Source organism: Suricata suricatta, chromosome 7 (assembly GCF_006229205.1).
Source record: "Suricata suricatta isolate VVHF042 chromosome 7, meerkat_22Aug2017_6uvM2_HiC, whole genome shotgun sequence".
Classification (NCBI taxonomy): Eukaryota; Metazoa; Chordata; class Mammalia; order Carnivora; family Herpestidae; genus Suricata; species Suricata suricatta.
Genome location: NC_043706.1, coordinates 144,658,076 through 144,683,061, shown reverse-complemented (window position 1 = coordinate 144,683,061; position 24,986 = coordinate 144,658,076). Strand labels below are relative to the sequence as shown.

General features: G+C 56.5%; 1 protein-coding gene and 1 long non-coding RNA gene across 2 annotated transcripts in view; both read left to right on the top strand.

Moving 5' to 3' along the window:
• The window catches only part of WDR27 (WD repeat domain 27), a 123,133-nt gene that overhangs the window by 94,506 nt on the left and 3,641 nt on the right, over nucleotides 1-24,986 (top strand). The window lies entirely within an intron of this gene.
• Nucleotides 17,067-17,899, top strand: LOC115296242. Its single transcript, XR_003910802.1, has 2 exons — nucleotides 17,067-17,354; nucleotides 17,534-17,899. It is a non-coding gene; the product is annotated as an uncharacterized LOC115296242 (long non-coding RNA).

The window sequence follows — 24,986 nt, the reverse complement described above, 5'->3', positions numbered from 1 at the left end:
TCTGGGGACTATAAGTATACTTATGTTAAATTATTTCTCAGACCCTGCTATTCGGTCTGCCTTCTTTCACATTCAGTGTAAACACGAGGTTTCCAATTTTAACGTACAGATTTGTTTTTAGTGGAGAAAAATGTCCAGCCTTCCCTTTCTCTGCTTCTCTCTCCCTGGACTCGGATCTTGCGACTGCTTCTTCCGCTGGGGCCTCAGCGCAGGGCCTGGCGCGGCCTCTCGCCTGTACTGGCAGGAAGGACGGGAGCCGAGCTGGGTCCCGCGGCCTCAGGCCCCGGGCGGCCGCCGATCCCGCGCGGCGCCTGCGGGGGGCGCTCCCGTGCTGCCGGAGCCCGCGCGTCTGTCTGCTTTCTGTTCACGGAGGACTTGTCTTGTTTTGAGCCTGCTTAGGCCAGTTTATTTTTTTTCCTGTTATATTTTATATACAATTTGTATATGCTTGAAGCAAAGTGGGTGCCTCGAAGCATGAATCAAAAACTTGATCTTAACTGGAAGCTGCATTTTGGAAATTGAGTAATATAACTGTAAAGGGGTTAGGAATTTGCGATTTCACATTTCAGGTATAGTTTGTAAACTTAAAACGTGATGTTTCCACCCTGTCCCCACAACAGGCAGCCGCTAGAGTCACTGCATGAGCTTCATCTCACTTAGTCTCAGGACGGCTGTTAACGGCGCTGGTGCGCTCCCTTCCCGGAAGCGGTCGTGTTCTCCCATCAGGCCGCTCGGCCTCAGGTGTGGCTGCACGCCGGCCCTTGGTCTCCCGGGAGGCTCTGGCGTTTCCTCATCCTGTCGAGTGACTTTCCTCTCCTTTTGCAGAAGTCCTAGGTCCTGTAGCCGTGAGCAGACTCCCACTTGATTCCATGTGTGTGATGATCCCTGGACGATGTCTTCTGTGCGGTGTCGCACTGTGTGTGTGCTGTGACAGGTGGGCAGTGGGCCCGCGATATGGCAGTTCACGCCCGAAACCTGGGCCTGTCATAGACGCAGGTGCGGTTTCTCGTGGCTCAGGGCTGCGCTGCGTCACTGCCGGAGGCTTCCAGGCCACGACGGTACCCCGTGGCTCTTTGCAGGTGCAGGAAGGACACAGACGCTGCTGCACATCGTGCAGACCTCGAAGCTCACACTGGCCCATGCAAGCTGGAGCCGAGGGGCACCCTCACCAGCTCCTCGTCTGCTTCTCCGCCTGTGTCCCTAAGACACGTGAGGTGTCACTTCACATGCAGAGAGCAGGCAGGGAGCCGGCGGTCGGTGAGGACTGACCTGCAGAGTGTCACCCCCGCTGCCCCAGGAGCCGACTTTATCAGGTTCACAGATTGTTTCCTGCCAAACACAGAACCGAACGTGGGCTCAGCGTCCAGCCCCTTGGCGGCATGCTGGGAGTCCAGGCAGCACCGCTGGTGGGCTTTCCCCACGCCCCAGTCCCTGGGATTCGACCCTCAGAGCGGTCCCCACGCCCCGGTCCCTGCGATCCGACCCTCAGAGCGGTCCCCACGCCCCGGTCCCTGGGATCTGACCCTCAGAGCGGTCCCCACGCCCTGGTCCCTGCAATCCGACCCTCAGTGAGTTTCAACAAAGGGAAGATATTTATCCTGGATTAGAGGCATTTGAGAAGAAATGAAATTATAGGACTTCAGTCTTTGGAGAACTTGGTCTCAGACGCACAGTGGGCCCCCCTGCCCATCCTGGAAACTCTGAGTTACTGACCAGAGGGTCTGCCTGGTCGCCGGCTCTCGGTCCTTCGTGAAGCCTGAGTCGTCACGACGGTGGGCTCGGGCCGAGGCACCGTGTTCCCATCTGAGAGGCCGGCTCAGAGCTGAGGCCACGTGTGATGCCACATTTTCTTTTCTGGAATCCATCAGACCACCTGAAACAGGCAACACGCTGTGCTCTCCAGTCTCTGCCGAGATGGCTCATGAGACTCACGTTTTCAAATGCCAACTCATTTTAGGCTTTATGTTTAATGCTTTTTTAAAATTTGTTTTTGAGAGACAGAGAGACAGCTTGAGCAGGGGAGGGTCAGAGAGAGAGGGAGACACGGAATTGGAAGCAGGCTCCACGTTCTGAGCTGTCAGCACAGAGCCTGACCTGGGGCTTGAACCCACGAAGGGCAAGATCATGACCTGAGCCGAAGCTGGACACCTGACTGACTGAGCCCCCCAGGCACCCCTAGGCTTTTAATCCAAAGTAAATCTTTGCACTTCTGGCCTCTGTCAAGGCTGGTACCTGCGTGAGGTGCTGTGCAGGTTTCTGTGCAGACGGCGCGCAGCGTGTTTGGTGAGGCTTCGCCGCGGGGGCTGCAGCGAGCGGACGTGGGTGCCCACCCCATCTGCTCCTCTCAGCTCTGTGACTTTTCACGGACAGGATTGAGGACTTAAAAAATGCACTAAATTTTTCTCTAAGACTACCTTCACCTCTGAAAGCATATGACTCAATTAGAAGCGGGTGTGGGGAATTTAGAAAGGGCTTGATCAAGGCGATGCAGCGAAGGGCATGGACATGAAAATGCTTCCTACGTGGGGTCTTCAAGGGTCATGACATTAGTCTTCCTGAAGCTTCAGGACCGGATCACTCTGTGAAAGATGAGCAGCGGGGGGATCAAGGGTTGATGCCAAACGGCTGCTGTGTGACTCCGTGTGGACTGCGTGTCAGTGCCGGGCACACAGGACGGGCAGTGCACGCGGCCGCCCGCGGTGACGGCTGAGGCACTGGGGAGCAGGGCAGCACTGGTCGGCATCTCAGACTCCTGCTCGGAGACGTTTCAGAGGCTCCCCATTTCTAAACTTCTTCTCATGGATGAGACAGAACAGTAACTTCTTTGTGAAGAAACCTCAGGCCCTTCCCCCGCCACAGAGATCTCCCCAAACACCTTCTCTGCGTGGAGAGACCGCGGCTGTGCCAGAGGCTGGTAGCCGGCTGGCCCACGTGCCCTCAGGAGGCACCGGGTCCGGCACAACTAAGTGACCAACCCCTCTCTTCAGTCCAGTGGCACCTCTGGGCTTTGCCTCCCTTCACACCTGTTGTGTTAGGTGGAATGTCCGTGAAGACGGCCAGCTCCGCTCAGGTGTTTCGGAAGTGGATTCTCCACAGTCCGTGGTTTCCTACGTGGCCTTCCCGTGGTGTCCCTGTTGCCTCCACGGCCGGGACGGAGCCTGGGCCTCTCCTACAGGTGCGCCTCCCTCTGCCCCCCAGGGGCCGCCAGCCTCCCGCCGGGAAGCCCAGAGGAACGCGCCAGACGGGGGGCGGGCTTCCGGGCTGACGTCCAACCCTGCCACGTTTGGTGGCCTCCCCTTGCATTTCGCCTTGGATCCCTTCTCTCTGCGGAGCGCTTCTGCCTGGTTTGCGTCAGTCGGCACGTGGAGCGGCGTCCGGAGCTCTCCGTGGCTCTTCTCACACCCCGCCCCCCGTGGAGGGGACGTTTCCTGTGGTCGTAGAGGAGGGCGCTTCCTGGGCGCCCGCAGGGACCCAGGCCGCGCTGACCAACGCCGGCCCCCGGCCCCTGGGCTGGACGGCGTCGTTACCCCCTCGGAGGAGGATGAAGACCCCGAGGGTGTGCGGGAGCATGACGTCGCCGCACCGCGCTCTCTGCCTTCTAGCTCTCGTGGAGGGTAGCGAGGTCCCAGAGTCTTGAGTTTGCAGGAGTGGCTACTTTCAAACCTGTTGAGACCACAAAATCTTGTAGGCAGAGTGTGTGACCTGCCCCACTGGCCGCACGCTCGGGAGGTGGTCCTCAGCAAACAAGAGAAGGTCCCAGCATGTGTGGAGACACCGAGGAAAAGCGTCTAGACATTTGGAAACATGCCTCTGAGTGGAGGAGATCAGGACCCATGGGGCCCTCGTGGGCTGTGAGGACGGCTAGCAGACCTGAAGCGACCCAGCAGCCTGTTGTTAGAGCTGGATTCCACGGAGGTGTGCACCGAGCACGAGCACGTAGGGGGCACCGAGCACGAGCACGTAGGGGGCACCGAGCACGAGCACGTAGGGGGCACCGAGCACGAGCACTGAGGTGTGCACTGAGTACGAGCACTGAGGTGTGTATCGAGTATGAGCACTGAGTTGTGCACTGAGTACAAGCACTCACATGTGCACTGAGTGCGAGTGGGAGTCAGGAGTTAAAACCCGCAATCTTGCCTGCTTCCTCCTGTATTGTTCAGTCGCTCCTGGAAATGGAAACCGAGTTTGTCTCCCCTCCGGGCACTAATCGTTTTTCAGGGTTTCTCTATTGTAGGAACAGGAGGTGCATGATACTGAAAAGTAGTCGTCTTCTGTGTGTTGCGTGCAGACACCTAGAGCCCTATACCGTCCGGCTGATGACCTAAGGCTCTTAATGCTTCCGGTGAGGCCCCTGCAGAAGCCAGTCCCGCCTGAGATCCAGCGTGGTCACTTTTCGCTTTCCCGTGGCTGAGGACACAAAGGCTTGTTTTCTATACCCAGTAGATATTTTGGGTGTGACTTATTTTCCATAATCTTTGGCAACTCCCATTGTCTCCTTCACTAAGTCCCACATATGGTGGCATTTATTATATAGTTGAGTTAAGGTTTACTGATGAATAGTTTATGCAGAGTACAGTTCATCCAATGTGGTATGAAATTAAATACGAGGTTAAGAGATGGGGATACGACCATGCGACCTGCACCACAGTCAGGACGGGGATGTTTCCCTACCCAGGTCCCCCAGGGTCAGGATGGAGGGCCCCCCCCAGGTCCTCCGGGATCAGGACAGAGACCCCTTTAGGTCCCCCAGGGCTAGGAGGGAGGCCCTCCCCCACCCCAGTCCCCCAAGGTCAGGACAGAGACCCCCAGGCCCCCCAGAGTCAGAATGGAGACCCCCCCCCATGTACTGTGAGTCCCTTTGTACTCAATTTTTTCTTCTGACCCCAGCCACTGATTTCATTTCTGTTCCTTACATCTTTTCAGGAAGTCATACACAGGACTTTGAGTAATAAACACACTGCATGTTTGGAGTGTTTATTCTTTCATGTAGCATAACGGTTATGAGACTTTTTCTGTGGCTGCGTTATGAGTTGTGTGTCCCACTGTGTGGTTCACACTGGCTTATGCATCACGGTTTGGAAGGTTTGGGTGTTTCCAGCTTTTGTGCATTATGAGTAAAGCTACAGAAACATTCACTAATGGTTCTTTGTGCCAATGTATGTTTTTCGTTTTTTGGATAAATAACTTGCATATGGGCTTTCTGGCTTGGATGTGAAGTGTATGCTGTATTCTATGGAAGCCGCCAAGATGTGTTCCACGTGGCCGTGTAACCTTGCCCTCCATCAGTGCTGACTGTGTGAGGAGTCCCTGGTCTCACAACGAGAGTAGGTGTGTGTTCGTTCTAACAACGCTAAGCACAACGTGATCATATGCCAGCTCCAGTCATGGACAAGCCTACGTGGATCCGGAACAGAACCGGCCAACTGGGCTTAACTGCACTTAAAAATGCATCTCGATCAAGCAGGATTTGTCTCCAAACGCAAGATTGACTCCATATTGGAAAATCTAATGACTTAATTCACCACTTTGATAAAGAAGAAGTATTTGTATTCTCTCAGTAGATGCAGAAAAAGCATTTAAATTCATTACTGTTTACAATTAAAAGAAAATCTAGCAAAGTAGGAATAGAATAGAGATTTCTTAATCTGATACAAATTATATACTCATATTTCTAGAAAATTATACTTAATAGATTTTACATGCATTCCCCTTAAGATCAGGCATATGACAAGGAGAACTACTCTTACAGCTCTTTTAACATAATATTGGACACTCTGATCAATAAAACAAAGAGAAACAAATGAGAGTAAAAAGCCTTGGAAGAGGAGAGACAAAACTCTATTTGCAGATGAGTTGATTCATTTAACTGGAAAATCTAATAGAAGCATTAAACTCTTAGAAGTGGTGTAATTCAGTAAGGTTGCCACGTGTAGTATCTAGTTACAACAATCAAATTACCAGTAATAACTAGCTGAAATTAAACTAAAAATAAGATTTCTTTTATAATAACAACAGATAACACCTGAGGAGCTTAACTGGGAAAAACAAGTAACTATGGAGAAAACTTTAAAATGCTAATAAACTGTAGAAGATCTGGATAGTATTCCATATGCTTACATAGTTCTAACTTACTATGAGGATCCCAGTTCTTCACTAATTTATAAATTTGTTGCAAATCTTAATAAAAATTCGAGTAGGATTCAATAAACTTATCGCAAAAAACATTTATTGGAGAAAAAAGATTCATAAAAGGCTGTCAACTGTATATTTTCTTTATCAGATAATAAGAAATATGAAGCCATAGAACTAAAATAATGTATCATTGGTTCAAGAGCTGAAATAAAGCCAAAAACATATAATAGAAAATCCAGAGACAGAATCATGTTTGGGGACTCAATACATATTAAATATGGCACCCTAAAACAATGGAGAAAAGATGGGTTATTTGGTACAATGTTTAGGAAAAATTGGGTCTTTTAGTGAAAAAAATAAAATTGTATTTTTATTTAAACATGCATACATCTAAAGATTTAAATATCTAGATGTCCATCAACTGATGAGTGGATCAAGAAGATGTGGTTTATCTATACAATGGAAGACTACATGGAATGAGAAAGAATGAAATCTGGCCATTTGTAGCAACGTGGACGGACCTCGAGGGTGTCATGCTAAGTGAAATAAGTCAGGCGGAGAAGGACAGATACCATATGTTGTCACTCACAGGTCTAACAGGAGAAACCTAACAGGGGACCATGGGGAGGGGAAGGGGGGGAAAAGAGTTAGGGAGAGGGAGGGAGGCAAACCAAGAGAGACTCTTGAATACCGAAAACAAACTGGGAGCTGAAGAAAGGAGGGGGAAAGGGAAGGGGGAATGGACATGGAGCAGGGCACTTGTGGGGAAGACCACTGGGTGTTATATGGAAACCAACTTGACAATAAAATATATAAAAAAATATCTAGATGTGAAAGGTAAACCTGTAACTAAATAGAGGAGACTATAATAGCTTTGTGATGTATGCTTGGGAAAGTTTCCATAAAACTTAAAAAACTTGAAAGTATAAAACATGAGACAAAAAATTTGATGTATTTTATATTCCTGAAAATTAAAGATTTATTTTTAATTAAGGACACATGAGAAGGTTAATGGCCAATAGCTGACAGTAATATTTTAAATTGAAAAATGAGTAATTTATAAAAAATGGACCTTGATTCTTGCTGCACCTCAGAATCACTAGGAACCTGTGTTTTCATGTCACCTTTGTGCCTCACCTGCCATCTCTGTGAATGAGGATGGGTCCCTGTATTTACCTAAGTCCAACCCATGTAATCAAGATTCAGGATGAGGCCACCAATTGAGAAATATTATTGTGTGTATTGCCCTGGAGACATTATATAAATTTAGTTGTGGGATTATTATTATTTTTTTTATCTTTCCTAGAACTCATTTTGTTCCCTCAGTGACTATTGCATGTTTCCTTAATTCTGGACAATTCTAGTTACTATCTCTTCAAATATTCTTTCTTTTCCAATCTCATTGTTCTTGCCTTCTGGAACTCATATTATTTTATTGTTATTGTAATTATATTGAGAGAGAATCTTAAATGGGCTCCATGCCCAACATGGAGCTGATGCAAGGCTTGATTTCAGGACCCTGAGATCATGACCTGAGCCAAAATCAAGAGTCAGATGTTTAAATGACTAAGCTACCCAGGTGCCTGGAACTCCTTTTAAATGAATATTTGGACTTAGTCTATCATCTATATTCTCCTTCATTTTTCCCATCCTTTCAAATCTATAAGCTACATTCTGTGTGATTTCTTCACATCTGTCTTCCAGTTCACAAATCCTCTCTTCAGCTGTTTCTAATCAGCTCTTAACCCACCAACTGAACGTTTATGTTCTATTACTCTAGTCTTATTTCTAGCTTTTGTTGTTTTCAGTCTTCTAGCTCTTTATTATAACAGCTTAGTCTTTTATTGTGTTCCTAGCCACTTTAAACACACTGACTTGAAGACGTGTGTGATGGCTCTGTTGTCTACAGCATTGCATACTCCATTCCTGCTAGGTGTTATGTCTACTGACTCTCATTCATGGGGAACTATCCAGAAATCACCTTAAGCAGAGCTTATCATTGAGGGTCTTGTATGGTTTTAGTGGAGGAGAGGTCTGGGGGTTCTAAGGTTTGCTCTCCTGGGTGCTCCAGGAATATTAGTAGCTGAGCCACTTTTTATTTTCTTGGTTAGTCCCTTGCTATGGATTTCCTGGTGTCACATAGCACTGGCTAAGCCTGCAAACTTCCTGTGGGCAGCCCTTTGTTATGGATTTTGGAGGTGATTTCCTCACCTCAGGCTGAAACATCTCATCTTCCTGGTGTCTGGGTGGCCTTTCTTGTCACTCAGGTCTAAACATACGAATCTTCTGGCTTCGTGTGGGTTTTTCTTGGCCCAGTTCCCTTTATCGTGAGGCCACAAGTCCATATGGCAATTAAAGCCTGAGATCCCCCTCCTGCACACGCACACAGTTTGCTCTGACAGAAACTGTGGTTTCCTTGGACAGAAAGTGCTGTCCTAAATTTGTCACTCTGGCTTTCATTTCCTTTTCCAGGCTTGTCTCTGTTTTCCTGCAGCTCAGCCATATGCATGGACGATGCCCATGTGAGCCTCAGATTGCTGGTCCCTTCCGTGGTCACTACCCGCGGCTTTGCAAGAACAACAGTGAGGTCAGTGCCTCTGCTCCCGCGGAAGGTGTGCGCTCACTCTCCTGGGGCGAAAGGCTCGTCCCTGTCCCTCATAGTTTGTCCTTCAGTCTCACTGCCTTTCTGGGAGCTTCCCCGCCGCGTGGGTGTCACAGGTGCAGCAAGTGACTCGGTGCCTGACCCTGCGTAGGCCACATTTTGAAGCTGGAACTCAGAGGCAGCAGTGGCCGAGGCTGAAGGCTCGTAGCATAAGTGAGATAAGACTTCTTGCTGCTGTTTGGTTTGTTTATTTGTTTTGTTTCCGGCCATGTGGCCCAGTGATCTAGAAACACATGGTTTCCAAAGAGAAAAAAGAGTACGGAAGGCATGTCCCGGGGCAGACAGAGGTGATGACAGTGGGATCCTGATGGCAGTGAAGTCCATGGCTTTGGCTTTTCCTGACTCCGAAACCCATTTTTGTTGTTCAGTGCCTTTAGACATTCCAGTAACGTATAGTAAAATGCCTTTCTACTCAACTAGTTCGGGTTGGGTTTCTGTCCCCCTCCACCAAGTTAGTCACACGTCTCTCCGGGCAGAGCTGGAGAGTCACCTGGCTCCAGATGGACTCCTCTCGCGTCCGGGGTGATTAGACAGGCATCGGTCACTCGTGGGCCGTCCTCCTGCCATAGCGCTTCGGGTGCAGCCCCGGCCCCTCCCCTCCAGCCCGCAGGGCACCTGCACCCGAGGGACCAAGCAGTGCAGACAGCCAGGAACACACAGCTTGTGTTCGGTTTACACGGATGGAGGTCTGACCATCAGGGCCTGAATTCCTGGACAAATTCAAACGAAAATTTGAATGAAACTCACAGGAATAACAGCTACTGTGCTCACCCCCTGGCCGCCGTTGCTTCTCCTGATGGTTCAAAAGTCTGGAAAGAGAAGGGCCTCGGCCATCAGAAAGTTATTTTTATGCTGTTTGAAGATCTGTTCTCAGAAAGGGTTATTAACGTCGTAAGATGTCATCAGTGTGAGATTTGTAGCCGTGTTTTGCAGACTGAGGTATTTAGATCAGATAAACCTTATTTTTTTTTTTTTTGGTCCCAGATGTAGGTGGTTTATCATCATGGTCTCTGATACAGTCCAAGGAAAGAGAAAGTTTAAAATAAATTTAACACATGTCTGAGTGTAAGATTATGTAGGGACTTGTGAATAAGAGAAGTTTTGCTCCAATGTGAAATCTGGCTTGATTTTAACCATTTCTTTGAAATGAGAACTAAGTTCTCCTCCCCAAACAGTAAACATTCTCAGGCCACACCCTGAGCTGCACATACCATTCTGTTCCTCTTGGATGTACACTTGTCCACTCGGTCTGAAAACTGTGGAGTTTGTCTGTATCCTTTATCCGGTCGGCGCCACAGCGATGCTGACGTGTGACTGTCGAGCGCCCCGCGCATCTGGGTCTGGTAGGAGTTTACACGGCTGCACGGACACAGCGCTCGGCCCCTGGGGAGGAAATCCCACCCCAGTGGAGAGGCGCCTTGCCCCAGATCGCCGGCAGTCACGGCGGAGCCAAGGGCTGACTCGGGTCTGGGGTCGTGCTCCCGCACTGAGACTCTGGAAGGAGCTCCCCGCCTAACCCCGCAGCGAGTCCTGGGTCCCCCGCCGTCCCCTTGGGCAGCTGCCCTGGTGATTCCGGTGTCGTTTCCGGTGTCCGCGGAGACCGGCACCGCCTGCGCGATCTGTGCGCTCGGAAGTCGTGCTCATTGTTCTTCCTGCATTTCCGGCGTTGAGTCTCTTGGTCAGTGATGAAAGCGAACATCGGTCAGTGTCGATCAGCGTAAAAACGACATTCCGGGGCTGTTGCTAGGCTGATGGCTCAGCCCCTACGATGCCATTGGGACATCTTGAACCTAACAATTGTAAGACGGAAAACGACGGTTTTAGTAAATCTGAGGTGACCTGGGGTGGCGTTTCCGGGGGGGACGAGGTGCAGACACGCGGGGGGGGGGGGGGGGGGGGCGCGGTGTGAACGAGCCACGCCCTCCGGCCGTGAAGGGGGCGGAGCCAGAGCCGTCACGGAGGTGTCTGCGCAGGTGCCCCTGCTTGTGGACCGAGCAGGTGTGACTCCACGCCGCCCCAACCCTGACCTGGGCGCCTGCCCCCGCTCTGAAACCGTAGGTGGAAGGCCAGCCCGTGTGTCGTGTGCAGAGGGGGGGAGTGACTGTGTCCTGAGGTGGCTCCCGCAGGAACCGGCCTCGTGCCCCAGAGCAGCCCCCGAGTGTGCACGGCCCTTCCCCGGGCACGGCCGCGCCGAGAGGCTGCAGTCGGGAGCCCCTCGCACCCGCGGAGCCTGCTGGCCTCGGCCTCCTGGGCTCCGGGCCATGGCTTGTCCTATGGCCCGAGCTAGACAGGCTCCCGCTGTTGCGAATTTATGGAGCAGACGTGACGAGCCGGGAGACAGGGTCTCGCGGGCGCCCCCCAGCCGGCCCCGTCTGCAGAGACCTCAGCGGGCCCGGCCCACCGCGCAGCGTCTCCGGCTCGGCGCTCCCGGCCTTCTGCCCACCACCCCGCACAGTGTTTGTTGCCTCGTGGGTTGTGCTCCTGGGTGGGGACCCACGGCCGTCTGGGTGCCTGTCACCTGCTTCTCTGGGGAAGCAGGGACCCTGGACCTCCGAAGGACCCACGGAGCTGGTGGCTCTGCACCTGTGGTCCTCTGTCCCTCCCAGCCCCGGGACTTTCTGGGTTTGTGGGGGCAGAAGCAGAAGTCTTCCCCTATTGACTATTTCAGCTACTCGGAGGCAGAGGCTTTTAGAGGTCAAAGGTCATGAAAGTACACTGCTCCTCTGCCCGCCGTCTTGTCCTTCCCGGGCAGTGGGCTCTGCGTGCCCCAGCTGTGGCCTGACTGAGGCGCTGTTCCCATATATCGGTAAAGAACTTGAAACTACATCGGTTCAGGTGTCAAAGCTGTATCGAATTGCCTTATCGTAATGGCAGTAACGACCCGAAGTGGGCAGGTGGGAAAGGTCCGTTGTGGAGGCTTTGGGGACACGAGGGTCGGGAAGGAAAGGGTGCGCTGGGGGGGGGGGGACCGACTCGAGCCGTTGCCACGCCCCCAGAGACGCACAGATCCGCGCCCGAGACTGAAGTGCCCCCACCTGGGCATGTTGTTTACATTCTTGACCCGGACACGGAAGGGGTCGCACAGTGACTTGGTGTGGCCGACCCGGGCCCAGCGGCCAGTCGAGACCCTCAGCGTGGTGGCCGTCGGGACGGGACCGGCGCGGCAGCCGTGGGGTGCTGGTGCCAGTGTGTTGTTTGAAGGAGGAGCAGTCTCGAAGGCGGGGCCGTGTCTTGCTGGGCAGAGGAGAGCGGGTGGCCTGGAGTCGTGGGCACGGAGGACCCCCAGGAGGCCCTCGGGCAGCGGGCCGAAGCGCAGGATCTCGGCGCAGCCACTTACAGGGCCTCACAGCCCGAGGCGTGCTGTGTGAATACTCCCGTGTGGAGTCGTTCGTGAGCAGCCGCGCCGGGTCCCCTTCTGTCCCCGGTTCTGAGGACAGTCTCTAAACTGTGGGTCTGTAACCCTTCCTTGGCCTGTAGAATGAAAGTCCCTGTTTTTAGTTAACCAGCCCCCACCCCATTGTATGATCTTTAGAGATAAAATTCACTGCTCTTTGGTGGAACAGAGACCACTGGGGGCCTGGGAAGTAAGCCGGCCCGGTGCTGGTGGAGCCGGACACTAGAAGCCACCGAGAGCCCGTGGGGTGACTGTTGGCTGTGGACAGCCACGTGCCCCCCACGTGCCCCTCACGGCCCAGGAAGAAGCATGGGATCGGGGGCAGCAGACCCGGCTCCGCGCCTCAGACCAGACTCTGTAGTGAGCCCGGGACTCATCTGTTTCCTGAACCCCCCGGGCAGGTGAGGTCACTGTGGCCGCCGGGCCCAAGTCCCGTGTGCTACGTGCAGGTCACTCAGGGGTCAGTGCCTTGCACCCATCTCCCCGCTTGAGCCCAGAGGCAGGTGGAGGCAACAGACAGTGGACATGGGGGCAGAGGGTCTGTGTCGCTGAGAGTGGAAGGCGTGGCTTGTGTCTGTGCCGTGGTTGGCAGGGCGCGCCCCTCGCCCCTGCACACGGTCAGGCCCTGACCCCCAGTGTGACTGTACTTGGGGGGGGGCTCTCAGGAGACAAAGCTGGGACGTCCTCGGGGTGGGTTCTGGGCCGGAGGACTGGCGGCCTGGCAGAGGGAGAGAGGCCAGTGCCCGCAGGAGGAAGGGTGGCGTGAGGACGGAGGGCGGCTGCCCATGGGGGGCTGGGGGCTCCGACTCACACCGGGCACACACCTTCCAGCCTAAACGGGCGTCTGCGGAGTTGTGTCCCGGCAGCGGAGACACGGTGGGGGTGCTGCCTGGACCGACCCCCCTCACTGCATTAGTGGGCCGGGAGGAGGGGGCCTGCGCCCCGTCTGCCCCGCCCGCCGAGCCAGCTGCCCTCCGCCCCGCACCCTGGGCAGTGGCTCCATCCCTGCCCCGCTCCCTGGTCCGCCCCCTGGCAGCCAGTGGCTGAGAGCTGGCGGCTGTGCCCAGAGGCCCCCGTCCTCTTCTGACTGAGGCGCACAAACATCAGAGCGGTGATGACCTGCCGTTCACGGCCATCGAGTAGAAGTCCAGCACCTGCCGCACGTGGAGGGTGAACTATTTTTAATGCGCTCTGTTCCGTGGTTCAGAACACTGAAAGGACGGAAAGCGCACGCAGGAGGCATCCTGGCTTCCTACCCTACAGGGTCCTCGGTCAACGCAAGTGCCTGAGCCACATCTCATCTTCAATTGCAGCTCGCCACCGCCACCCTGGACGGCAAACTGCAGCTCTTTGTAGCCAAATAACACCGCCGCTGCTGCGCCGCGGGCGCGAGGGGGACGCGCGGCCGGGCTCCGGATCCACGAGCGGCTGCTCCGTGTCCCGCACGCTGGTGTCCCGCCCGCAGGACGGTCCCTCCTGGAGAAGCGGAGTTGGCCTCCGGCACTTGTGCACAGGATGTGGTCAAGTTACAACAGAATGTCCTTCAATAAAAATAACCCAGCGTTTGCTTCCTACCAGACTTTGTGGGGTGAGAGGGGTCCCCGCCGAGATGGGGGCTCGCAGCCTCCGCTCCGCCTGCCCTGCTTCTGCCTGCAGAACGGGGCCTCTGCACACAGTCTGGCTTCCTGGCCCTTCCCCCCGGTAGGGCCGGGGCCCCTGGCCCCCACACGACCCCCCACAGAGAGGAGCGCATGTCCTGGGGACGGATGGCAGGGGTCTGCCCTCCAAAGCCCCAGAGCCAAGTCTCTCTGGGGCCACCAGGAGGGTCAGGAAGCTTCTAGAATTGTTCCAGATGGCAAGTGGGCAGCGGCATGCAATGCCACCCAGCCTGGAGACACCCTGGTAAATTCTAGCACCAACCGCCCCTCCCTTCCAAGAGCTGAAGCGCGCTGGCGGCCACCGTCTGAGAAGCCACAGGCGTGACCCCGGGCTCCACGCTGGGATCCCACACTGCCCGGCCGCAAGTGTACGTGCTTTCTCTTGTAATTTTGGAGGAGCAAATTTTAGAAAAACTCTTTTATTTTTCTAACAGAGTTATTTTATCCATTTATAGTAATGATAGTGTCTCCTTTTGTTAAAGTTAGATTCTTTTAAAACTAGTGAAAAACAGGTAAGCAAAGCATTGATGGGCGAGCGAACCTGCAGAATCTTACTTAATATTCCTAATTCCAGCTACATTCTCTCAAATTGTTTACTTTTCATATTATTTTTAATTCTGGTAAAATACACGTAACATAAAGACCGCCGTCTTAACCACTTAAGTGCACAGTCTGGTGGCCTTAACTCTGTTCACTTGGTACGCAGCCCCCACCAACGTCCGTGTCTCGAATTTTCTCCCGCAAACCGGAAGCTGTTCCCACTGAGCCCGGGCTCCCCGCCTCCCTCCTCCCCGAGTCCCTCTGTCCGTGGATGTGACCGTGGAGTCCTCCTGTGAGGGGGCCCTTTCGTGACGGGCTGCTGGCACTGGGCATAATGTCCCCAGGGCCCATCCAGACCACATTGTGTTCGTCCGTCTGTCAGTGGCCACTTGGGTGACTTTCCCCTTTTGTGCACCGTGAGTGATGCCGCGGTGATCATTGGTGCATGAGGACCTGGTCAAGACCTTGCCTCAGTTCCGTCGGGTGGACCCCCGGAAGTGCACGAGGGCCTTTTACCTTCCGGCCAGGGTGCAAGAGCACCTGTGCCCTCCACACCCCGCTTCCGTGTGTGACTTCATGGTAAGTGCTGTTTGTCTTACATATTGTTTTCATTTTTACATGGATTTTCTCCAAATTAAGACCTGGTTCCAGTTACATCAACTATGACCGAGAAAAAGAAATTTAAAATTACTGAATGTCAGTAATAAGAGCCAAATAATACTTTAGAGAAAAACTAATGTGTTAAAAAAAAAAAACAACTAAACATTACAAAGCTTTCCCAGGGAAAACGAAGGACAGAATAAGCTCGTCAAAGCCATTGCGCAGGTGAGAGCTCTCCCGAGTGGCTGGCCCGGTGGCCGCCAGAGACGGACGAGCGGGGGAGTGGACAGCAGGGCCCCGGGGCCGCCTGTGCCCCGGCCTGGCCTGCAACGGGCAGCCAGGGTTGGTGCCAGGGGAGCCGCCTTGCTGAAGGTGTGTGATGCGGCCTCGCCAGGATGGAGATGGCGGAGGCGGGGAGGTGGCCACTGATGGAATCGGGGCCCCGGGGGGGGATGGGGCCCGGGGGGCAGCAGAGGCCAGGAGGCGGTGGCCGCCGGTGGAATTGGAGCCCGGGGGGCAGCGGACCCCGAGAGCCCAGATGTGGGGGTGCAGACGTTCTGACGGTTATACAACGGGGCCCAGAGGTGACAGGCGATGGAGGGAGTCCTTGCCAAGAGAAACAAGGCCCCATGACGCTTCTGAGGACACCTGGCTGGGACAGGGTCAGGGCGGGGCGGAGGTGGGGTCTGGGAGCATCTCGCAGTTGTGAAGGGAGGTTGACCCTCCCTCATGCTGCCGGGCTGTTCTGAGGTAGCACCCCTCATTTTACAGGAAGGCAGACAGAGCTTCAGCACAGCGGCTGGGGGGGGGGCCCCGTCGGGTGGGCCGTCTGTGGTGGGTCCTTACCAGCGGAGGCGGGGGTGGGGGCCTGGTGGGCCAGGGCAGGGGGCGGGGCGGCGAGGGGCGCTGACCTCCGATGGAAAATCCCTCCTGCGCTGGTTTCAGTAACTAGGCCCCTGTGAAGGTCCCTCGTGGGGTTTGGATGACAAGATGATTCCTGTTCTGTGGCGTGTGTCATGGGGCTCACACGCTCTTGGCACGCCCATGTTTTTGTAGACAAGAAAGCAAGAATGTGATCGCGGCTGCCCAAGCCTTGTGCGGAGGGGTGGTCTAGACAAATTCTGGAATAAACAGATTCTGTTCATTGTTGACATTCCCCGAGGCATTCCTTTCAGATTGGGACTGTGCTCTTCATTAGCTGAGGCAGAACTGACTTCATGTTCCGGACTCGGGGAAGGCGCTCTGCGTGAGGGTGCTGTTCCTGCTGGTGTGCAAACGGCTGACTGTCCGATGGAGCAGCGGCTAGGATCCGTGATCGGGCCTGGAGGCCCGTCAGCCTGCAAGCAGGGCCCACGGGAACGGCCCGCCGCGCTGGGAAGGGTGACTTTTCAGATCCCCGGTGGCTGCCCGCTGCGGACCTCATTAGGTGGAACTGTATAAAGTGACCAGCGTGCGGCTGGCTGTGCTCTGTGAAAAGGGCAACTTCATCAGGTTCAACCACACAGGCGTTTCGCAGGAGCCTGAACGCACAGGCCAGCCCGCACCAGTTCAGTCGGCGCCGGCTCTGTTTCAGGCCCAACTTAGAAATAACCTGTCGGCTTGTTTCCTCCGTGTGTTCCCAGCCTAAGTTTTGCTGTTGTTAGTAGCTTCACAGTGACTCCTGAGCACCCGGGGCTGCTGGCCCAGGGGGCCCGGGGTCTGGGCTTGTTCGGACACTCCCCGGGTGAGTGACTCTCCGCTCGGCCCCTGGGGTTCCAGCCGCGGGTATGGCCCTCGGGCCAGGAGGACCGCTCACACTCCCTGGGAGCCACTCCACCGGGGGTTTCACCAGAGGATTAGCGAGTGGGTTGGCGGAGCTTAGGCGCAGGACAGGAGGGCCAAGGGCCCAGAGGCAGTAAAGCGAGCAACACGAGAGAGAAGTCATGAGTTCGAGGAGGAACAGAGGGGGTTGTGTGTGATTTCGGAGTTGAGGATGAGAAAACAGGCTGTGCGGAGGGGCAGCCCTCCCAGGGAGGCGTCCCAAGGAAGATGGGGACAGGCAGGGTGGGGGTGGGCACGGGGGCGGGCCCGCGCAGGGTGGTTCCTCCACGGGGCACAAGCCCGGGAGTCAGGGCAGGGGGCCCGGTGCCCACAGACCCAAGGGCACCGCAGGTGGGACACTTCTGTCCAGATCAGCATCAGTGTGGGCTGTGGGGTCTGCAGGGACATTTCATTCTGCCGGTGGTGCTAAATTTAATGTTGTCACCAGAGGAACCAGCTCTTGTGTTCACTTGGTGACCGAGTGTGGTGGGTGGAGTCGACGCTGACCTGCGTGGACTCGGGAGCCTGCCGTTCGTGGCCCTGGCACACGTGCCTCTGACGCCTTGAGGTGAGCACGCGGCTCTCCAGCTGCATCCGCGACAGGCCCTTGTCACTTGTCATTTGAATAGCAGAGCCACCTGCTTACAGGGAGAAGCTCCAAGGTGCATCGTGGGGAGGATTGTGGTGACACAGCTGGATGAGAGCGGGAGGGTGGGCCCCGTATGGTCCTTTCTCTCTGCTGCGCAGGCTCAGCGGAGAGTCTCGGATTTCGGCCTCGGCCCGCGCTGGCTGCAGTGCCGCCCTCATCGGACACGGCGCTTGTCCGTGGCCTCTGCCCTCCAGAAAGCACCGTGCTTCTGTGGCTTAGGTATCTACCAGGCATGGAGAAAACACTAAACTTTCCACCAAAACCCTGGAATTTTGCTCTCAGACCTGCGTCCCAAGTGCCCTGGCACGCCGAGTCACATTCCAGCCGCGGCGGATCAGCCCGGGCGGCTCAGATGCATTACAAGTAGATGAGAAAATATGAAAATAAAAGCCTCCCTAAGTGAAGCCATACTGGTTTTTCTTCCACTGTGAAATAAATAAAATAATGTTTTTCTTTCACAGATATGGAATGAATCCATGCAGTTTGCTGTTATTTTTTTAAAATTTTTAAATGTTTTATTTATTTTTGAGAGAGAATGAGACACACAGCATGAGCGGGGGAGGGGCAGAGAGAGAGGGAGACACAGAATCCATAGCAGGCTCCAGGCTCCGAGCGGTCAGCACAGAGCCCGACGTGGGGTTCGAACCCACGAACTGCGAGATCATGACCTGAGCCAAAGGTGGACGCCCAACCGACTGAGCCCCCCAGGCGCCCCTGATGTGGTTGTTTTAAAGGAAACTATACCTTAAAAAATTTGTGGGGGATGGCTAAGTTAGATCCTTGTAGTTCTGAATGAAGAAAAAATATTTTGCTCTTCAAAAGACAGCATTAGGAAAGTCAGCAGGCCCAGGACAGGAGGAACACTGATAATACAATACGTTCACTGGGTCAGGCAGAGGCTTGTGTCTACACAACCCCAGAACCACGATAGTTGGTAGGAAAAAGACAAACAACCAAAAATGGGCAAGACTCATGAACAGGCACTTGGTGAAAGGTACATTATGGCGATTTGAGGGAACTCGCTCCACGGCGCCCCCTGGGGGGGGCTCAGAGCAGACCGGGAGCCCCTGTGCACACTCACGTGACCGCCAGAGACTGAAGGGACCGAGTGGCGTTGGCAGGGGCGCCACTCCCCCGGGGCATGCAGGGTCTGCCGATGGAACAGTCTGGAAACTTGTTCGCAGGTTATCAAAACGTTGTATGTGCATCAACCCTGTTTCTCACATTCCGCTCCAGCTGGAGCTGGAGTTATGTGAGATGTGTGAGAACGCTGACAGAGGCTTTGTTCTTGGTGCTCAGATGCGAACTAGCCCGACGCCCCCCGTCGGGTGCGGACAGGCGGCAGCGTGCGCAGCGGACTTCTGGTAGGTCAGGGGTAGGGTGGGTCTCAAGCGATAATGCAGAGTAGAGGGATCCACACAGAACGCAGTGCGCAGCCTTTGACTCAGGTTATGGGATGTTCTGGAACAACTGAAGCCTACAGCAGGAATGGTAAGATCATGGTAGGGGCCAGTCTGGACAGCGTCACAGGCCGGTTTCTGGGGAGATGGCCATGTCTGTCATCACATGTCATCCGTGGGTTCCCTGAGTGTGTGTGTTTGCAAACTAAACACCCTGTATGTAAAGGACACCTCAAGAGAACATTCTTTAAAACACACACAGAAGGTTGTATGCATATTTCCGGGAACGGTTGCGGGATGGCATGTGACCAGCGTTCAGCTGTAGAGCTGAGGGTCTAGAGTCCACCGCACTTCATTCCCGCACCTCGTCAGCCACGTGTGGGCTGCATCTGCCATGCCCCAGGCCCGCTCTGGGTCCATGGAAACACACTGCCTAACGGTAAGGGATGGCGGGCCCTCTTCCCGGGCCAGCCGCCCTCTGCTAGGCTCATTCATACAGACCAACAGCCACAGCCATGGCTTTGTCCCTACGGGGTCTTTGTAACGATTTTGTTAAGTTTAGAGAGAAAGTGAGAGAGAATGCACGAGCTGGGGTGAGGGGCAGGGAGAATCCCAAGCAGGCTCTGCACTGTCAGGACAGAGCCCAACTTGGGGCTTGATCCAAAGACCCTGGGATCGTGACCTGAGCCCAAATCAAGACTGAGCCACTCAGGTGCCCTTGTAATGATGTTTTAATGACCTGAAGGCCTACCACTCAAACTCCAGAAAGGGTCAGAGGCGAAGGCTTTAATTCCACCAGGTATAAATGGAAAATAATAGATCTTGATGAGTGAGCATTCTGGATGAGTGGTAGAAGTACATGCAATAAAATATTTATCCAAAGGGGAAGTGTTACATATTGAGTGGTGAGGCCAGCTGATGCCACCCCCTCAGGTGGGGTGTGCGTGCCCAGGACGCGGAAACTAATGGTTAACAGTCCTGCAGTTCACAGATATCTTGGTAAATTACAAGAAAAGTGCAATCTTCCCCACAGTCTAATCTCTAGAAACCTATAGACTAAGCTTCCCGGGCCCATCTCCCTCCCCTCCACAGCGATGTGGGAACGAAGGGCAGGAAGGAAACAGCAGATGAGACAGAATTTCCTCGTCACCTGCAGCCCAGTGACGGGTCTTGAGGCGGCAGAGAACACACGTCTCCCGGACCCCCCGCCGTCTCCGTGCTGACGCTTGGCCAGAGGGAGAACGACCTTCGCCCGACAGCAGCCAGGCCCCCAGCGTCCGGGGAGTCTTCTTCAGCAGGTGCACGTCCCGCTGGAGCCTTCCCTGCGCTCCGCCTCCCCCAGCTCCACAGTATGTGACCAGTCTCTCCTGGCGGTCCCGGGGCAGCCCCTCTGCCCGCGGGTCCTGTCCCCGCACTTTAATAAAACCACCTTTTTGCACCAAAGACGTCTTCAAGGGTTCCTCTTGGCCGTCGGCTCCAGACCCCCATCATCACCCCAAGACTTCACCACTGAGTGCTTCCCTATCCCGTGTTCACACACCATGTCTACTTGAGTGACGGTGCTGGCCTTCCCTCCTCGCTCCCGTTGCCCGGATGCCGCTGCGGGGACCGCGCGTGGGTTCTCATCCCCGCGCTTAGTGTGTTCACAGGCGTGCGGCACAGGCCTCCGTCCCCGGGTGCCTCTCGGGTGGCACGTGCGCCTGTCTGCCGCCTCGTTCTCGGAGACCCTGCCCTCCCACCTGTGCGTGAAAGCTCATTTCATCCCCGCGCCCCCCTTCTGTGCCCGAGGGGCTGGGGGAGGCGTCCCGGCACGAGGCAGCGGGCACGGGTCACGCGGGGCTGTCGTGCACGCAGGGGCGTCACCACCTCGCAGCGCTTGGGTGGTGAGTCAGGTGGCAGCGAGCCCTTGGCGCCACCTCGCCCACATGCCCGGCTTCTCCCTTGTGTGGCCTCCTGCCCGCTCTGCGTCTCAAAACCACCATTGTGCACGGGTGTGTGAGCCTGCACAAGTGTGTGAACATGCACGGGTGTGTGAGTCTGCACAAGTGTGTGAATGTGCACAAGTGTGAACATGCATGGGTGTGTGGGCCTGCACAAGTGTGTGAACACGCACGGGTGTATGAGCCTGCACATGCGTGTGAACATGCATGGGTGTGTGGGCCCACACAAGCATGTGAACGTGCACGGGTGTGGGAGCCTGCAGGGGTCTAAGTGTGCCTGAGAATCTGAGCGTGGAAGGCTGTGTGGCCTGCCCGGCTGTGTGAGTCTGGGGTTGACTCTCCTGACTCTCCGCTTTGCTGTCCCCACACTTTGCCGTGCCAGCTGGTTGCCAGCGGAGCCCGCGCCTGCATTGCACCTGCGGGCGACGAACGAACTTGTGGGCTGTGCTGGGGACCCCATCCCTCCTCACTCCCTCTGTCTTCAGAGGAATTTCATTCCTGGCCCCAGGCCTTGTCCCCCTGGGCCCATGCAGGCCCCCTGCCCCTCCCGTGTGCCTGCAGGCCCCCACGCACCGAGAGCTCCCCCAAGGCGCACCCCCCCACACGCGGTTTCCGGGCCTGCAGCGCGGGGGCAGGGAGAGCCCACACCCCGTCTGCACCCTCCAGGGCTGCTCACGTCCCGTCTGTACCTGCACGTTGGGCTGCAACCAGCCAGGGTGGCTCTCCAAGCCTGGTCCAGATCCCCGACCTCCCCTGCCCCGGGAAAGCCTTCACCTGGTGGGCCGTCCGTCACTGTCTCTGTCCCTACGTGTGGCCAGCTGTGTGCTAGGCAGCATCCCTCGCTCTGTGGGCTGGTGCCCCCGACCCTGCTGGAGCCCTGGCTGCTTGGAGCTCCTTCCTGGCACGAGAACCCTGCCTCCCGGAGTCGCCTCCGCTCGTGCAGCCCGGGACCAGCTCGGAGTCAAAGGATGGGTTTGGGGCTCGAGGCGGCGGGGGTGTCCCTGCCGTCCCATGCGTGTGCACGGGGCTGCCAGGCTCGTGTCGCCGTGCGGGGCCGGGGCGGAGGCTCCGGGCAGAGGCTCGCGGCGGGTGCTCTGGCCGTGGCTCACGGTGGGCGCTGCCCGGCACCGCCCTCCTCGTCCCTCTGTCCCCTCGAGGTTGGCTCCTCCCCCGTTGGACCCTATTTCCCAATGTGAGTCACCGGGAATGGAATCCACGGACACAAACGGAGCTGGTTATTAGGTGTTTATTCTGGTTCTGCCGAACGACCTTCCCGAGTGGGGGTAGGTCCTGGGAAGAGCCCGCCGGGCAGCAGCACGGGGCTTACGTGGGCCGGAGTAGCCAGTCCCTGCCGCCCAGCACGGGGCGGCAGCTAACTATCCCGCGGGCAGCGACTGGACGATTTCACCTGTTGACTTTGCCTTTTCCAGGTGGTGGTGTTGTAACAGAATCCTAAGAAACAGGTTTACTGAGTTCCGCTCCTACGGGTACCAGAATGGAAGCGGGCGAGCGAAAGCAACGGTGGGTGATTTAGGGTCTAAACCTCGACCTCCACCCACTCTGCCCTCCCGCTGTCCCTGCACCTGTGGCTCTTCCTGCCGTGGTGACACACCCCTTTCTGTCGTATTCTTCGAGGGTGAGTCCTGGGCTCCGAGGGCGCCCCACGCCCTGGTGGTGTCACGGTGTCGTGGGGTCAGCAGCCGTCGGCTGTCGGTCACCTTCTCGCCTGGACCCTCCGAGCCCACCGACCGTTCAGAGCACGTGACGGTACACAACTTCAGGGCTGAGCCCATCGGCCAGGCCGGCTGCGTCTGTCCTGCTCTCCGAGTCCGCGGGCGGCGTGGGCTCCAGGCCTGTGGTCGGCCCCACGCCGTGCTCACCTCCCACACCAGCTCCGCTCCAGCCCGTGGGCCGGCAGGAGCCGTTCCTGGCCGTCCCGACTCTGGGACAAGCACAATCCAGGGCTGGGTGACTGCAGGCTGGTGGGGGTGGCGACATGGGTGCCGGGAGTGAATGTGCTCGCCCTCCCCGGGGACCTCAGCTCGTGCCAGCAATCACCGTATCCACGAGGGAGGGAGGACCGGTCCGCACGGCTCAGCGGATTCCTGGCCCGTGTCCCCACCCGGCCCAGGAGGTGTTTCCGGGAGAAGGGACCACCACGGCGCTGAGCCTGGGGGACTCCGCACGCTCTCACTGCAGGGCTCCGTGTGCGGGCCGGCCCGTCGGGCACATGCCACGCAGCAAGGAAGCTGTCGTATTTGATACACGGCTCCCTGGTATCTAGGCCACCAATGAGCCTGTCCCTTGAAACCTCAGTCAGTACCTTCATGGAGAGTTCTGGAAAGCATGTGTACGTCACGAAAAGGTGGTGTGTGGCAAGTATTCAGAACCTGTTAAAGTTCCAAGTCCCAGACTCACCTCTGAACCTTCTCAAGTGGCTGGACCTTTGCTTCCTGGCTTGCCAGCGCCGGACCCCGCCCTCCGAGCCCCCTCAGCGGCCTCGGGGGGGACAAGGCTGCGGCGAGAGGGAGGCCTCGTCTGCCGGCTTCTGTTGGAAGGGCTGGGGTCTTTCACTCCAAGAGTTAGTAGAGAAATAAAACAAAAACAAAAGTTGCTGCGCTTTCTGAATGACTTTATGTTTCTCCTGAAGACCTTCCCGAGGCCGTGGTTCAGTCTCCTGTCTGGTAGCCGCAGAGACTTAAAGCGGGAGTTTTGGTATTTGAGAAAAGGTCGAGGTTACTTCCCTTGGGTGCTCAGCACCCACAAGCCGACGGTGAGTGGGTGGCAGTGAGCTCTTGGCCCCGGTTCATCAGAAGATGTGGAGTTTTCTGGAGCCGTCGGGCCGTTTGCCTGGAAATGTGCTGTTTCTCTGCCTTTGTCCAGAGGAAGGAGGCCAGGTTGGCCGGGCGCCTCCTGACCTTTTCTTGGCCAGAGGGGCCACCGCCGGGGGGAGGAGGGGGCGGGGTGCAGACAGTGAGAGGACTCTGTGGGGCTCTGTGTCCGCCGACGCCGGGCACGGGCGGCCGGGCCGCGCTGCGTCACTCAGCTTTGTCAGAGCGCACCAACGTGCCCCTGGGTCTAGGAGAAGGACCCCACACCTTTCTCGTGGGACAGTTGCAGAGCAGCTGAGGGACCTCCGGAGCGAGCCGGAGGACACAGGGTCTTCGGGGCAGGGTGGCCGACGGCTGTGGGATGGACAACATTCAGGGCCCAGACTTCCAGAAATCAGCCCCAAGCCCAGCGGTCCTCTGTGTTCTGAGTGACCTCGGAGTGTGGAACCCGGAGGAGACGTGTCCGCCGCCCGGGCTGGTGGGGTAGAGACAGCCCCCACGGGACAGGCAGGAAGGAAATACACAAGCGCCTCTGAAAACGGTCGGCTCCTGGAGACGGGAGACCCCGTGCGACCCCATCCTGAGTGAGGAAGGACGGAGCCGCGTACCTTGGCGGGTGTTGGCCGTGTGATAAATACCGAGGAGAGGTCATGGTCAGAAACGAGAACGAGACGGTTGGAGATGTGCAGGGCGGCCCGCTGCGGGAGGGCCAGCCACACAGGTGCGGTGGCCGACAGGAGGCGGTCCTAGTGTGGACGTAGTGTGGCTCTGTCCCGGGCCCGGCGAGCAGGACCCGGGCGCGCCCCGCCGTCTGCACGGGAAGCGGCCTCGGGGCCTGTGAGCGCGCCCACACAGCACGCGACGGGGACGCACAGGCCCCGCAGGGAGAACAGGGTGTGTTGCAAGGGGTGCCCGCGAGGACGAGTCTTCCGCTCCTGAGGACATGGAGCTTGGGAAGGTGCAATGCACCGGGCACCCGGATATGAGGGCGAGGCCTGCAGCGGCCACGGCCCCGCTGACCCTGCTGAGCACCTGCAGGTCCCCAGGAGTGGACACGGCCCTGATGGCCCCGCTGAGCACCTGCAGGTCCCCGGGAGTGGACACGGCCCTGATGGCCCCGCTGAGCACCTGCAGGTCCCCTGGAGCGGCCACGGCCCCCCTGACCCTGCTGAGCACCTGCAGGTCCCCGGGAGTGGACACGGCCCCGATGGCCCCACTGAGCACCTGCAGGTCCCGTGGGGTGGACATGGCCCTGATGGCCCCGCTGAGCACCTACAGGTCCCCTGGAGTGGCCACGGCCCCAGTGACCCTGCTGAGCACCTGCAGGTCCCCGGGAGTGGACACGGCCCTGATGGCCCCGCTGAGCACCTGCAGGTCCCC